Below are 15160 nucleotides of genomic sequence, written 5' to 3'. Positions count from 1 at the left end.
AAGACTATCAGACAGCAAGTAGCACAGGCAACTGAGTGTGCTTATTCTACAAAGTCCTACAAACCTTGCAGGAGGTAAGGAGCACACGTGGGAGCAATGCAGTGTCCAAGTGCTGGGAAAAACTTGTCTGTCTGCAGGAAAACCAGACATTTTTACACCAGTCTATGAAAAAGAAAAAACTATACTCTAAACTAGTCCAAAGCATATATATTCCAAATAAAGGAAATTTCAGCTAAGGAAAGGAAAAAATATCAGAATTCAAGAGCTAGATACTTCCACTGATTGGAATATTATGTTGGATTTAGATGAGATGATTATTACAAACAGGACATGACTACATTGATTAATGTGACATCTGAATCTAAAATAAAGATTTTGCAGAGAAAATTGACTCATGTGGAATACAGATGGGTGAAACTTCAGGCAGACTCCCTGTAAAGGGAAATAAAGCCTTGAGAAATAGAAAAGTTTGCAATTGCCTATGGAAATGGAGTATCTGTTCTTGTGTTGAAAACATATCAAAGTGCATATTTCACTTAAAGACCTTATAGTGCAGAGGGTGAGAAAACCTTGAGGACAGGAACCATTTCTGTAGGAGGAAGAAAATGGAGCACAGCTGTGGATTAAAGCTGATGTGCTGTAACAATGGGCAGAGGAGAAGAGGAGGCGGCCATCCTTTCCCATCTTCCTTTGGGGCTGCAGCATCTGCTGTCCTCCCATGCATCAGTCCAGCTCCATCAGTTTGGCTTGCTCGCCTCCAACAGAACTACTTGCTGTTGTGGGGGCTTAGTGTGATGTTGAATTGTTCACTGAACAAGTTCCTGCCTTGACCAGATATTTAGCAGCTGTTTACTGTAACTAGATTGTGCACAACAGGGAATGGGGGGGAGAAGAGCCACATCTTCTGGTGGCAGCCAACAGTTGAACCAAGGTCTGCACAGTGTAAAACCAGGTGTAAGCAGAAGGACACCAGAGGATGAGAAATTGCCAGCAAGTAAAGAACTATCACAGACACTCCATTACTGTCTGCTTTTAGTGTTAGAAAACTTCTTTAAATAAACCCATTGTTGAAAACTGTTTAAAATAGAAGAAGCATAGTGAAAACAGTCTGAAATGACACACATTGGTCATTGGTATGTGCAAACAAATGTTAAATCCATGGTACAAGTCTGGCCTGGGTGGTGATATTGACCCTGGGTAGTGGTTCTGCATTACTCTTGTCACTATCCAGATCTCCTAAAGAATATGTGATACATAAATTCTATATTTAATACCTATGACAAACCAGCTCATCTTAATGTCACATACTGGATTGCAATTTGATTGTTGTGTTTTGTGACAGCTGTGATTTGAATTATATTACTTCATAAGCAGGGAATTATAATTAAGCTGTGTTATGAAAAACAGTGTCAATATTGTTCAAATAATATTTTAAAAACCTGACAAGCTAAGTTTGCATAGGTAGGGAGTATTAACCTGCAAGACAACACACCTGAGACTATCACCTGTTGAAATCCAGTGTAATGAAAGTCTTAGAAATAGGTCACTATTGCTAAAAATAAGAGTATTGGAAATTCTTGCAAACACAATGAGAAAAAGTGAGACAAAGGAAAGCAATACAGGCACAGGTCTATGTACATATATAGTATCAAAAACATAGTCCTCATCCTAGAGGCCTCTGTATCTTATGAAGCTGCTTCTGTGAGTTGACTGTTCTGGTCCTGGATATAACACAGGCCTCTCTGTTTTAACTCCTGCCTGGCACTGGGTTTTAGCTTCCAAAAGTAGTGTGGGAATTGGAGCAGCTTTTCAGAGCAAGCAAAACAACGACTTGAGACGAAGAGGTGTTGCAGAAAAAACCCACACCTAAACCAGATGAGATTGAGGTGAAAGTCAGTGTGGTATTGAAGACTGCATAAGAGTTAAAAACATGTAGCCAGCATTTAAATTCTGTGCACCTGTGACAGAAGTAGGGGAACATATAATGAGAGGCTTCAGGTTTTTGTGAGTCCCCAGGCATGCACATATTATTACACGCTGAAAAAAAATATCAAACCATGAATCTGGAGAGAAAGAGCATTTCTCTGGCAAATGCAGCATGGGCTAATTTCTAAAGGAACTCTACAATCCTCAGTGGAGAGGCAGAGCGAGCCAAAGGAGGAGAAAAATCTTATATGAGAATGGCAGTGAATGTAGGTGGAACTAAGAAAATCTAGTACACTCTTCTAGTACTGCTTCCCAATAGAGCACAATCATGATCATCTTTGGAGTGTGATGTTTTGTTCAGGTCTCAAAAGAGCAGGATACAGGAAATAAAGGAAAATTTAGTTCTTCAATAACCCCAGGATTAGAAGATTTAGAATAACTCATACGGTATTGAATGTTAGCTCCTCTGCTGCTTATGGAATGGCAGAAGAGAGTTTAATGTATTCACTTGTTTAACGAAACTGCAGATTAAAGTTTAATATATTCTTTTGTCATGCATACAATTAAATCAAAAATTTGTAGTTGATTGTGAATTGTTTACTAATGAGACTAATAATTACCTGCCATATCCATTTGAGACAGGCCAGCAACTACATAGTCTGTCTTCTTGCTAGATATGCGAGAATAATTTACAATCAGAAAGGATGTCTTAGGAAGCATGATTCTCTTGGAGAAAGCTGGCAGTGAATAGAGAGGCAGAAGTTTAAAAAAGCATTAGACATTTCAGATATGTAAACTTTCCTTGTGAGGGCAGTTTACATTGCCTGATATGTCCTTTTGCAAAATATTAGCTTTATTGGCCAGAGGCCCAATTCTCTGGTCACATTCACAGCTTTCATGTGAGAACAGACTCAGACACAGAAGATGAGAACCAGTTCTTGATGTGTGTATCTTGGATGATACAAAGAGGAATAATAAAAAAAATCCAACCTCATTCTATGAAATAAATATCACTGCCAGCTTATTGCAGATACTTGTGGACAAGATGCTCAGCAGATGTGCAAATGTATAGTGTTACTGACTTCAGTAGCACAAGCACAACTTATCCTGTGCAGAGCAAAGCCTCGAAATTTCATAGTTAGCAAGTTTAACTTCTGTGGAGGTTTGCGTGAATAATGCTCAGCTTGCTGAGCCTTTTCCAGAGAGCAAAACATGGGACTAAACTAAATATTTTTAAATTAAATGAATGATTGCCCTCCAAAAATAGATGCCTTTCAAAGACTAGAAATTTGCCTCTTGTTTCAGCTAAAAGAAAACCTCACAACTCCAAAACTTCTCTCCAATAGCCCTACATGAGGATGTCAAAGGATATATTCCTGTATATCTGGATATATAGCTGGCCTGCTGTCATAACTTCTGTCTTCTGTTGCTGAGGAGTTTTATTTGGCATATGAAGTGGTTGCTAGCAACCACATATGGCATCCCTGCCCCATGAGAAGAGCTTTGTGGAGAGCTGTGCTACCCCATCCTTAGATGGCCCTGAGCCTGCAGTGACATGGGCAAGCTTCCCCGGCAGTGCCTACCACATTTTCATGTAGGTGGGCTCTGGGCAGCCACAGGGACTTGCCACAGGTGAGCAAACCAAGGAGCAGCTCAGCCTGCAGGAGTGTCCTAAGGGAAGCCCAGGGAGTGCTGAGGGTCCCTCCCTCTACCAGCCATGGGACCTGGCAGTGCAACCTGGCACCCACTGCCAGGGAATTCATGCCTTGGAAGAGTTAAAGTGCACTGACACAATTTCAAACATACAGGGCAAGACATGAAGCCATTTTTGTGAATTGTTAGAGGCCTCACATGGGTTGAAGTCTGCTGTTTTTGATGGTACCTGGTGCCCACACCTCCTCACTAGGTCATGCACGATCCCACAAACTGTAGAGCAGCCCTGGCAGCAGAGCTGCTCCATGCCTACCTAGGCAGGCCAGACACTTGTGCTTTACAGCCTACAATAGTAAAGACATGAGGCCAGCTGACTGTGGGCAACACCTCAGCGTCCCAGACCAGGTTTAGGTTTTGCCTTCAGTAGACATTCAAGGTGCTTGTGGCAGTTTTCTGTTGGCTCTTGAAGACAAAAGCTTTTTCCCAAAGGACTGGTTGCTCAAGCTGAATTACCTGCTTTGGGCTTCGTTCTTAAGATGACCTTCATAGCTTGCTGAAGCAAAAAGGATATTTTTTCCTTTGGAAAATTTAAAAGAGGGAGTTAACCTCAGCCATGTGTATCTACATTACAAATATATTTTTACTGCATTATTGAAGCCTGCTGCATAAATTACACTTTGCAATCCTTTGCCAGAAGCCATGGGGTAGACTAATTTTAACAAATCATCATCATCCTCCCATCTCTTCCTTATGGGCTGCACTAATTTTTAGGGGATAAATTCACCACAGCAGTCAGGGTTCTATTTTCTACCTTTAAAAAACACCAACACAGAATTATATAATTACATAATGCAGAAACACTTTCAACTCATTATTATACTGAAAAAGCAAATAAAAAGCTCAAGTTTAATGTGCTCAGAGTTCTTGCTTTGGAAAATTGCTTAGTACAGAAAACAGTGATGTAAGAAAAGCCCCTTTGGGCTTTAAGGCATGACTCAGAAGCCATGAGATATTGCTCCCTCTGCAAACTGACACCGGCTGCACCTTCCCTTTATGGTGGTGAAGGTGAGACTGGCAGCAGGTTGCAGATCACTCCAGAGAACAGAGCTAACCATGAAAACCACAGCAAAGAAGGACTCCATCAAAAACTCTGGGGTTAATGAACCATGCAGCAGCACCTTGAGACTCTCATTTCATTCCAATGAATGCTTGTAATTGGGAATTCAAACCACCAGCAAAGCTAAAACCATGAAAGGAGGAAGAGATTTACACTCACCTGCATGGGGAGTTTTGAATCCCTCATTCCTTAAAGACAGACTCTTAACTCACCCAGCAGGAACTGTGGTTTGCCAGAATGCTTTAGCCATACAGATTTTCCACATGAACGCCTACTACACATAATTTGTACTCCATGAGCTGTATGTGTTGCCACAGGTGGGATCTGCAGAAAAAAAAAACAAGGGTGAACCCATATTTAAGTAGTTTTTATTCACTTCTGCTTTTAACATGACCTCAGAGAGCATATGTATTCTTTTTCCATATTATACATACTCATGCACACCTATGGGTTGGATTTTTTTTTTCTATTCTGAAGTTTGTATTGTTATTTTTGTTATAAAGTATATAAAAAAGGTTTCAGGAAGCTGCTACTTTTTGAAGTTCTTCCTAAGATTACAAAAAAACCCCAAAAAAACAACCCAGAGTCAGCTTCTTTCTTTTTCACTTTTATTTTTGAGGAAAAAAACCACAACAGGTAAGATGAATTAAAGAATACATCTCTGAGTTTTTGAATTAAACTTTTTGCTCTTTCTGGCTTTGGAGCTTGGGGAGCTGCAATTTGAAGCACTAGTTCCCATTTTATCCCAAAGCATTTCATCAAAAACTGTGGTCAGATCAATGCTACTTTTTATGGGAATTTTGATTATAGGTTAGCACAAGAAATGCAGGTCATCTGGGGAGCAATGCTGTACAGAACTGAAGCATGAGACTGTCAAACTGTAAATATCATGAGGCTCTGCCAGAGGAGAGGGGACATAGGCTCATTCTGCCCTGAGCTAGGACGAAATACTCCTATTCTGTACAATAAACTGTTCCAAAATATTTTGATCAGCAGCATAAAATCAATCTGATGTAATGCTTTATTTCACTCGCCATTCTGTGAAATACACCTTCAGGCTTTTCACCCTAACTGGACATTTTGTTGTTGAAATAATCTGGGTTTTACAACAGACAGCTAGTTCTCTTCTCCATGAGCTCTAAGAAGGCCAGCTCATCTCTTTCTCCTTGGCAGAGGTGGTAGGATGATGGACTCAGCATTCCAGTTAGGAAGCTGCTCTCCAGAGCAGCTGGAGACCCCCAGTGCGTGTCATTTGAAAAGGCAAATAAAGAGCTTTTCTTAATACACATCTTTGAGAAAAATATACCTCTAATCTCCACAGTTACATCACACAGTGAACACTAGCAACATGTTATTTAAAAGCATATTTTAAAGGGACATATTAAAAAAAAAAAAAGCAGAGCCAAGAGGTATAGAAATCTGTAACTGCAAACCAGCTGCATCAGTAAAAGGATGAATTCCCATGACTGGGAGAAGGGGTGCTTTCTACCAAGGCTAAAAACAAATTCCTTGTGGCAGCATCTGGAAAAAACATGACACTGCAAGGAATCACATTTCCCACACCCTGAACGTGGCTAAGCAGCCACCCAAGTGATGGGGCATCACACACCTAATTCCACACGGAAAAAGCCTACAGAGTAGAGGTGCACAATAACCACTAAAGGGCAGAGTGGGAAAGAGCTCTCTTAATGCTCTGGCAGGACAAAAATGGCAGTTGTTACATCCCCAGTTATTTAGGCCTTTAAGAACCAAAAGACTTGAGTTTGACCTCAGATCTCCCATGGCAGCAGCATAGGGACCAGAGCACTAGCAGGGCTGACCACCTTGATGTGACTGGCCTGCAGAAGGAATTTCCCTGTCTCAAGTTTCAAATCAGTGGAATGTCCAGGACATGTTCAGGTCAGGAAAATGTTTCTTCCCCTCCTTTACTTCAATTTCAATATAAAGTAAATGCAGAAGCTTCCAGCCTGAAGACACTTTGAGTGTATAACATGTAAAGGACTGTCTGGGACAACAGAAAAATTGAACACAGGAACAAGAAAACAGAGATGGGCAGCCTGACCAGCTACAGATGTCAGAAAGGGGAGAAAGGTTACTAACCTATTTTTTTTTTTTTTTTGTAAGAATGTAAGCAGGCACAACCCATAAAGATGTCTCTCTGCCTTCTGAAGAGAGTAATAAAACCCCATGAATTAGTGGGATACAGCATTTCTGTATTTACTGAGAAATTGAGGCAGAGGTAGGTATTCACATGACCTAATTGCTGATGCCTACAATAAGTCTTTCAGGTTCTCTGTAGGTAATAGTGAGACTCAGATGCACCTTCTAAGGATCAGCCAGTTTATCTAAATTACACTCCTGCTATAAATCCCCTTCTAAATAAAGGAAGCGTCTCTGTCTCCATTAATAATGCTTGACTTAGGACTATAATCAGTGCCAGAAGTTTGATGCTGTTAGTACTACAGGTTTTCTCTTTGTAGTGTCAGAGCTGTAGAGCAGCTCTGATCTTTTCTAATGGTTTCTGTCTGCTTTCAAACAAAAGAAAAGCACAGGCTGCATCTAGTTTGTGATTAGACATCAACACACTGGTACCAGATATGCACACTGCAAACAGTAGTTTTACAAATAAAGACAAGCTAAATATTAATAAGCATGACAAAGTCTTCATGGGGGCCTACTGGCAGAAAACAGAGGGGTGTGCATGCACAGGGCATCAATGGTAGAAACCAGCAAGGCAGCAAGTAATTTTCAAGCCTAAAATAAAAGCCAAGTGGAAACAATTCATAAAACTTCTCCTTTAAGCCGCCTTCCTCCTAAAGAAAAATGGAGGTATTATCCTGACAAATGTTATCATGAAACATTCTGTAGTAATTTTATTGTTAAGGTTTCCTGTGTTAGAAAAACAGTTCATTTTTTTCTCCTAGTTTAGTTTACCTAACACAAAAATATTTAAATGTAGGAGAAGAAAAAGGAAAAAGAAATTAATAAGAAAGGACATTAAGCTCTAGAAACATTTTTTTCTTCAGTGAACTCAGAGTGACTGAAGTTCATAACGTAAGTTGAGCATGCAATATTTTCCACTGCTTACAGTTCCCTTCTGAACTTCCATTTTGTGGGAATACACTTGGATCATTGCTGACCTGTCTTTGGAAAAGGTTCACTGTGTATTTTGGCTTGGCTTCCTTCCATTTCTACTCCTCTAAGTCTGTTCCCCATTTCAACATCTCTTATTGCCACATTGCCAAACACGTTACACAACCCCAGAGAAGCAATTTATAGGAATATTAGTAATTCAGCTGTGACAAAACAAGCACTTTTCCCTTTTAACAGATCGTTCTCTCCTGGGAATCGTAGTTATGTAGCTGTTTGCTCCTTGTTTAGAGCATTGCACTGGATGTTTAAATGGTGTTTAAATGCAAACAACCCAAAGCAGAATAAACCTGTGAAAGCCAGTGCTCAGCAGCAGCTTTCAAAGCAAAACCTGGCTGTAAATATCCTGTGTAGACTTTTTCAACAGAGCCAGGAAGAGTCTCATAGATGAGTGTGTAACCTTCCTATAGCCTATCAAATCAAACCAAATGGGCATAACAGAGAGATCCTGATTTGACCTCCGCAGCCTGAGGCAGCACCATCCTGATGAGTCTCCTCAGCACTCTGTGAGTGTAACCCATCACCAAGTCCAGGGCACTCTTAAAATGCCAACAGATAAAAGGGTATGAACCTGCATAACTTAGCCCAGGACTGAAATTGCCCATAAATTATAAAAAGTTTAAAAAGCAGTCTTGATAAAAGTACTGAAACTCACAACTGTTGCCTGAACTTGTAAGCTCTGTTTACTAGAACACTGACTCCCATGAGATACTCCAACAGGCCATCAGTTTACTAGGTCAAAGACCTTAGTTTTCAGTATCTTACTGGAAAATTACATCAAGTTAAATGTCAGCTTCTCTGGAAAAAGACGACCCCCTTGTCTTGGTTCTAGAAGATAGGTGTCTGCTAGGGAGAGCAGGAGCCTCCCTCGGGATGAAAGAATGTAGACCCCCTCCCTCCGAATTATTATAAATTTGAAATCAAGGGGCTTTCAGGCAGAGATCTGGGGATAGGAATAACAGTTCTTTACTAGTATAACCAGGCAAACAAACAAACAATAACTACAGCAATAACAAGAACACAGAACCAGGGACCCCGGGACAGCTCTCTCAGCTGAGATGGGATGGAGGAGAGGTTTTGTTTTTCACAAACCCCTCGGGCAGTCAGTCCCGGTGCTCCTGCAGGGCTCCGAGGAACAGTCGGCTGGAAACAGCAGGGACGAGCTGAGATCCTGGGCCGGTGGCTGAGGTGTATCAGCAGCTCCGCGGCGGTGCCTGGCACTGCCACACGTCCCGGCAGGGCAGCGGGTGCGAGGCCACCAGCCAAGAGGGGAGAAGGAGAAGAAGCAACTGTTCCGTCTGGGTGACGGCGAAAATCCCTTCTCTCCACCGCAGCAGCTCCGCGCCCCAGCACACGAACGTCCTTCCCCGAAGCCGAAGAAAAGCCAGCTAAAAACTGTCCCCACCCTCCTTTTCTGCCCCCTTCCCCCCCCCCTGGGCCCGGCTACTCTTTGTCCGTTGTCAATCACCCCTAAGTACCGGTAGTTAGGTTGCCCCAGCACATAATGGGTAAAAATTCCCCGGGCAGGCCAGAACGACAAAACAAACAAAAACAAAAAAAAAGGACACCTAACCCTCAACACCCCTTTATGTGAGATTAAAACCTGAGCCACATCAAGACCTTTTCATCCATCTCTCCCACAAAAAAAAAAGCTTATGATTCATAACATGAAGTGTGTTTTGCTGACCCTCAGTTGTTCTCTTTACCCTGTTTCAAATATTGCCACTCCTGCAGAAGAGCTTGTGAGATAGAGTATCTCGCTGCCAGTTTACAGTCTGACACATTAACGTGAAATAAAATTACTGACTTTGAATTTATGCATTGTTTACAAGCTGCAGCTCACAGTCACATTTATTTCTGCTTGGCACTGATAAAGACCTCTGTAAAAAAATTGGTGGTGTGAATAAAGGGCAGTAACTGCTCAAGCCATCTCCATGAATTCAACCTTCAAGTCAACCCAAAGAAAGCCCTGTAACTACACTCTGCTCTACCATGATGATATTCATCCTCCTTCATGCAGTCTGTATAACCTAACACCAAACTTCAGTGGACAACTGTAGTCAAGAGATACTCAAACTCTCCCAGGAATTAGAAAGAAGTCTAGCAAGACCCTCTGAGCCAAAAAGCTCAGCCAGGGGCAGAGCAGTGAGCTGCTGAGGCTGATGGCTTTCTGACACCTAGGCGATGGTAAAGCAGGTCTACTAAAAACAGCATGCCCGTCTTCAGCTGTGACCACAGAAGGAGATGGTCTCACAGACACAAAATTACATTTTTCTATCTAAGGCTACCCAAGCAATCCAACACAGTTTTCACTTGTTTCAGTATCAGATTTTACGTTTTCCTAAGCCAGATTGGTGAGCTCTACAGTCTGCCAAACATTGACACCATATGTCACCAGACAGAGGACTTCATCAGAAAGACTTACTCAAATGCAGGCAAAAATAAGTATCTCCATTGCTGGTGCCATACAGTTACCAATAACATCCTCAGCCTCAGTACATGCATACAGAAAAACACCCACATAACACATAACACCTATGCCTGGAGTGACAGATAGCATTCTCACCGTGTGTCATTTCCTTTTGAAATCCTTGAGATATCACTGATGTCTTTTCTGGCTTCAGCTAATGCCTACACCTCTAGGAAAACACCATCAACATCACTGCATGGGCATTTAGCTACTGGGTGGCATGCAGTCAGCATGCAGTGACTGTCCAGACAGCTTAACTGGACATTTCACCCATCACCTCCTCATTTGAGAGCACGCTGTCCCTTGTTATGTGCAGTCACTGCACGGATTTTGATCAGGGATCAGCAGGAAGGTGATGGGAGTGAGGGGCAGAGGGAAGCAGAAATGTCATAAACTGCTCCCCACAAGGCAGCTGAATTTTGTAATACACCCCCAGCTTCTAAATGTCAGCACTAATGAGTAGGTTTTCTCCTGCCTCTGTGAGTTTTCCATCTTTCCAGGGCAGAACTGAAGGCTATGTAGGCAGTAACAAGGAATGAGTAGGCAAACCAAGTGACAGATATTTGTCAAAAAAAAAAAAAAAGGACAGAAAATTCCCACATCCTCTTCAAGGATTTTAGTTGCTATAGAATCACAAAAATAGTAATATGCTATAAAAGCACTGTAAAACAATAACTTTCACTGTCCAAACTGGAGCAGGGGTAAACAGGAGAAAAACAGGAGAAAACAAGACTAAGGCCAGATTCACAAGCTACTGGGAGCTTTTGGGACAGAAGAAAATAGGTTTGAGTCCTCCTGTGTGAACTTTCTGGGAAATAATAAAGTTAATGAAAAACTGTCCTGTCCAAAACCTCAGTACTGAGATTTACTGATGGCTGTGCCAGCACAGTATGATCTGTCAATTTGCTGGCTACCTCTATCAACAAATACTTGGACTTTCTCTAGCAAGGCCATTTTAACCACATTCAGGTTGAAATGTAGTATGTCCTAACATAACAGGACCTTATTAGATGTGTCATTGAGAAACAGGAATGATTTTTGGTTTCACCTTTGGTAAAGGGTGATGGTATAGCAAAGGTGTTTGCAGAATTTTCTTCTGCTCCAAGACACTTCCTGCATAATTAGTGCTCTTGCACTGTGAAACTATTCAGTTTATACTTTTCATAGTGAGCAGTGCCGTGTAACCACAGCATTCAAGTAGCAAATGTTTGTCCATGCTTATATTTTCCGTATTCAGCAGAGCAGGTATTTTATTTCCATTAAATTTTCCAACCACTCTTCGCTCATCCATGACAGACATAGTGGACAGCTAACTTATATATTTCCTGAGGCCACCTCATTGCAAAGCTCATTATCTAGATTCTAAAGAAACTTTCTCTGTTACTCTGAAAAGTGAAAAAGTATCAAATGAACAATTCTATTTGTTGTACCATCTATTAATTTCTGATACCAATAATGCAATTCTGTTCCCAAATAATCAGTTGTTCTTCCTAAGATGACTGACTTGAGAGTGAATACTCCTACTCAATGGTTTCTTTTCTTCCAAATATATTCATAGCTTTTAGGCATATTTGTCTTCCTCCAAGATCTCAATATCCTTAAGCAGTGACAAAAGACAAGAAGACTGCTGATTTTCAAAGAAGCAAATCCAGTGAGAATTCACCTCTCTACTCCTTTAAGCACATTAATAGAAATAGAAGAAAGACACAAGGTTCCCCCAAAACAAATTCACAGTCACAGGTGCTGAGCCTCATAGTCCCAGGGACTGAATGAATCGGTTTACTGTTACTGATCTCAGATAAGCAATGATCACTGACTTCATTCTGCCATTAAATCTATGCCCTACCACATTTCCATCAGCACTGTCCAACAAAAATACTGAAAAATTGTGATAAAAAAGTAAGTATTTTAACTTGGTTTTGTACTTATGTGTGGCCTATGTGGCAACCTACTTTAATATGGATTTTAACTTCCTCTGAGAAAACATTTCTAACTCAATAAAATCACCCACACTCAAAAAAACAACCCAGACCCAAAAAACTATCCAAAGATCCCAACCCCAAACCAGAAAAACCAGGGAGGACAGGGTGGGCTTGCTGTCATTTATGCCAATGAATATTTGGTGGACATAGGGCAATCCTAATTGATTGCTTTGCACATTGTCTGCTCAGGGCAGAGGAAGGGAATCAAACAACACTAGAGAGCATTTGGTTAACAATTTTTCCCAAGAACATCTCCCGTTGACTAGTCCAAGCAATGCCTATATGAAAAAAACCCCACATTAGTTTCTTGATAGTATCTTATTGAAAACTTTGGCATTTGGACTCTATGATACATTTGCTGTTTGAAAGAAATTAGGGTAACTATACAAACCCATGTAGGATGGAATTTTAATCAGAAGTGGATTGATAATTTCCATCTTTGTTTTGTAGCAAGTCAGAAATTGGAAGTTTTGTGCTAACCCACAAAGGCATCATAAACTGAAGAACTGGAGGGTCAGAAATCAGAAATGGATAGAAATTTATTTCAAAATATACTATCTGAAGTTAAGAGCTGATAGCAAGGTTAACACTGTGAGGATTATGAAGCTCACATTGCAGAAATGCAAAAAAAAGAGGTGCTGATTCTATCCACCATACCCCCTCCCCCAGCTTTTGTAAAATCCATATAATCAGGGAGTATTTCCCTCAACTGGGTTAACAGAGCTCCAAATAAGGTCTGAAAGATATTCTTCAATTTCCTTCACTTCTGGATGAAGGGCTCACTTTCACACCAAGCTAAAACACAAGTAGCTCAAGAGACCACTAGAGGATGCATAGACTGAAGCTTTTTAGATAAATGCAGCATTCAAAAAAGGTGAAAGGTATTAGCAGATAAGAAATATCATTAATATCCTGTACTGCTTGTATTGCTTGCAGTCTCAAAGGTTTGCAGAATGGAAAACTGGGACACTGGTTGAGGCTTAATTCACTTCCAAACATAAGTTATTGTTTTATCACCTGTGTCTCAGGGGAGCTGTTTAATCAAGTAGGCACTTCTCTCAGAGGGAAAAAAGACACACTAGAAAAGTAAGAACAGCTATACTAGGCCAGATTGCTGCATCCTCCAGCTCATTATCTTTTCTTGCCAGAGACCAGTAAGAGATGCTGAACTCAGACTATCAAAATAGGTTAAGCACACAGCGAAGCTTTGCCAGAATGCACTCCCAGCAGCCAACAGCTTCAGGACTTCCCAAAGGAGAAGCATATGCTCATGTGTCCTAAGTGCTAATGGACTTTGCTTCTGTGAGTTCCTCTGGTTGCTTCTGAACCTGGGTAGAGTTTCGGTCCCCACAATGCCCTGTGGCAAAGGCTGCCAGACCTTAGCTAGGGATCATGAAAGAAAATTCCCCTGCCTATTCTGAACTTTTCAACCTGTTTTTTCACTTGGCAGCATGTAACAGCAGTGGAGAAAAAGGTGAATTACTTTTCCCTGACTACCTTCTCTGCTACTCTTTATTTGATAGCTCTCTGTCATATTCTTTCCTCCTAGTAATTTCTTTTTCATTATGAAGACCTGTAACCTATTAAGTCATGCCTTGGAAAGAAGCCACTATGTTATCTCTGATCACTGGTGCCTTCCTTTTCTGTATCCTTTCTCTTTACTCATCCCTTTTAGGAATGGAGGATTCATGAGGTGGGCACACAATTGACTCTTACAGCAGCACCACTATCTCTCCTATTTCTCTGCTCTATTCCATCCTTAACACTACCTAATATATTTTTTTCCCTCTTTGATCCCCAGTGAGCACTCAACAGACATTTTGACAGAACTGTCCAAAATTACTCCAAGGTCTTCTGAGATTGCCAATAGCTACTTCACAGCCTATCACTGTATATGTGAAATTGGGGTTGTTCTCCAAAGTGCACTACTTTGCTTTTATCAACAGTGAGTGTCAGATGGCACTTTATCACCTAGTTATGAAATGTGATCTTTTTGCACCATTTTGTGGCAAGCTCTGTTTCTCCCCTGAAACTTCCTGTCATCATTGTCTATCCCCCTTTATCAGGTCACTCATGAGCAACCTGGGCAGCACTGGCTCTAGCATTGATGTCCACGAGACTGCAGTGTTCTCCTTCTCTGCAAAAAGCCATTGAACCTACAGCTCAAGTGAGACCCAGTGTATAAAGAAAAACATCGTATGCAATTTTGTGTATTGCATAGCTTGTACAATGCCAACAAACACATTTCCCTTAAATCCCAGGTCTTGTCTGAGAGATTTGTAAAGATGTCTTGGATATCATGGAGCATCCCAGGTGATGCAAAGTGCTTATTTTTAGGCCACAGAATCCAACTCTTTGTTTCCTGTTTCTTAATGAATTGCAGACTCATGTAAGAACAATCACATTGCCTAGTAGTTTTGTTCCTATTCAAGTGTTTAGCAATAGCTGTTCTGGAAATTCAGACCTACTATATTGACTTTTCACACATGCTAGTAACTTCTCTATAGAAATCCCTAACAAATTTCCACAGGATGAGATCCCTCTGGAAAAGCAATGATAATTCTGTATCATACCTTATTTGTTCATGTGCTTCCTTGTGTGTCTACTTTTAATCACATTTCCTACAGTGTTCCTGATACAGATTTATTGCTCGCTAATTCCCAAACCCTCCCAAAAATCTGTTTAATATACTGAAGTCACACTTGCCACTTTTTAATCATGCGGTACCAAGACAGTTTTATGTGCTGTATATAAACTGAAACAATTCTACTTCTCCTCTAAATGTTGGTGCAAAGATGCTGAACTACTCTGAGTGCTGTCTTAGCAAAAACTAAATTATTAATTAGTCTGTAACCCAGCCAC

Source organism: Pseudopodoces humilis, chromosome 1 (assembly GCF_049639895.1).
Source record: "Pseudopodoces humilis isolate 2021_Gansu_Grassland_sample_001 chromosome 1, ASM4963989v1, whole genome shotgun sequence".
NCBI classification, from domain to species: Eukaryota; Metazoa; Chordata; class Aves; order Passeriformes; family Paridae; genus Pseudopodoces; species Pseudopodoces humilis.
The sequence above is the reverse complement of the archived record's forward strand: the minus strand, read 5'-3'. Positions refer to the sequence as shown.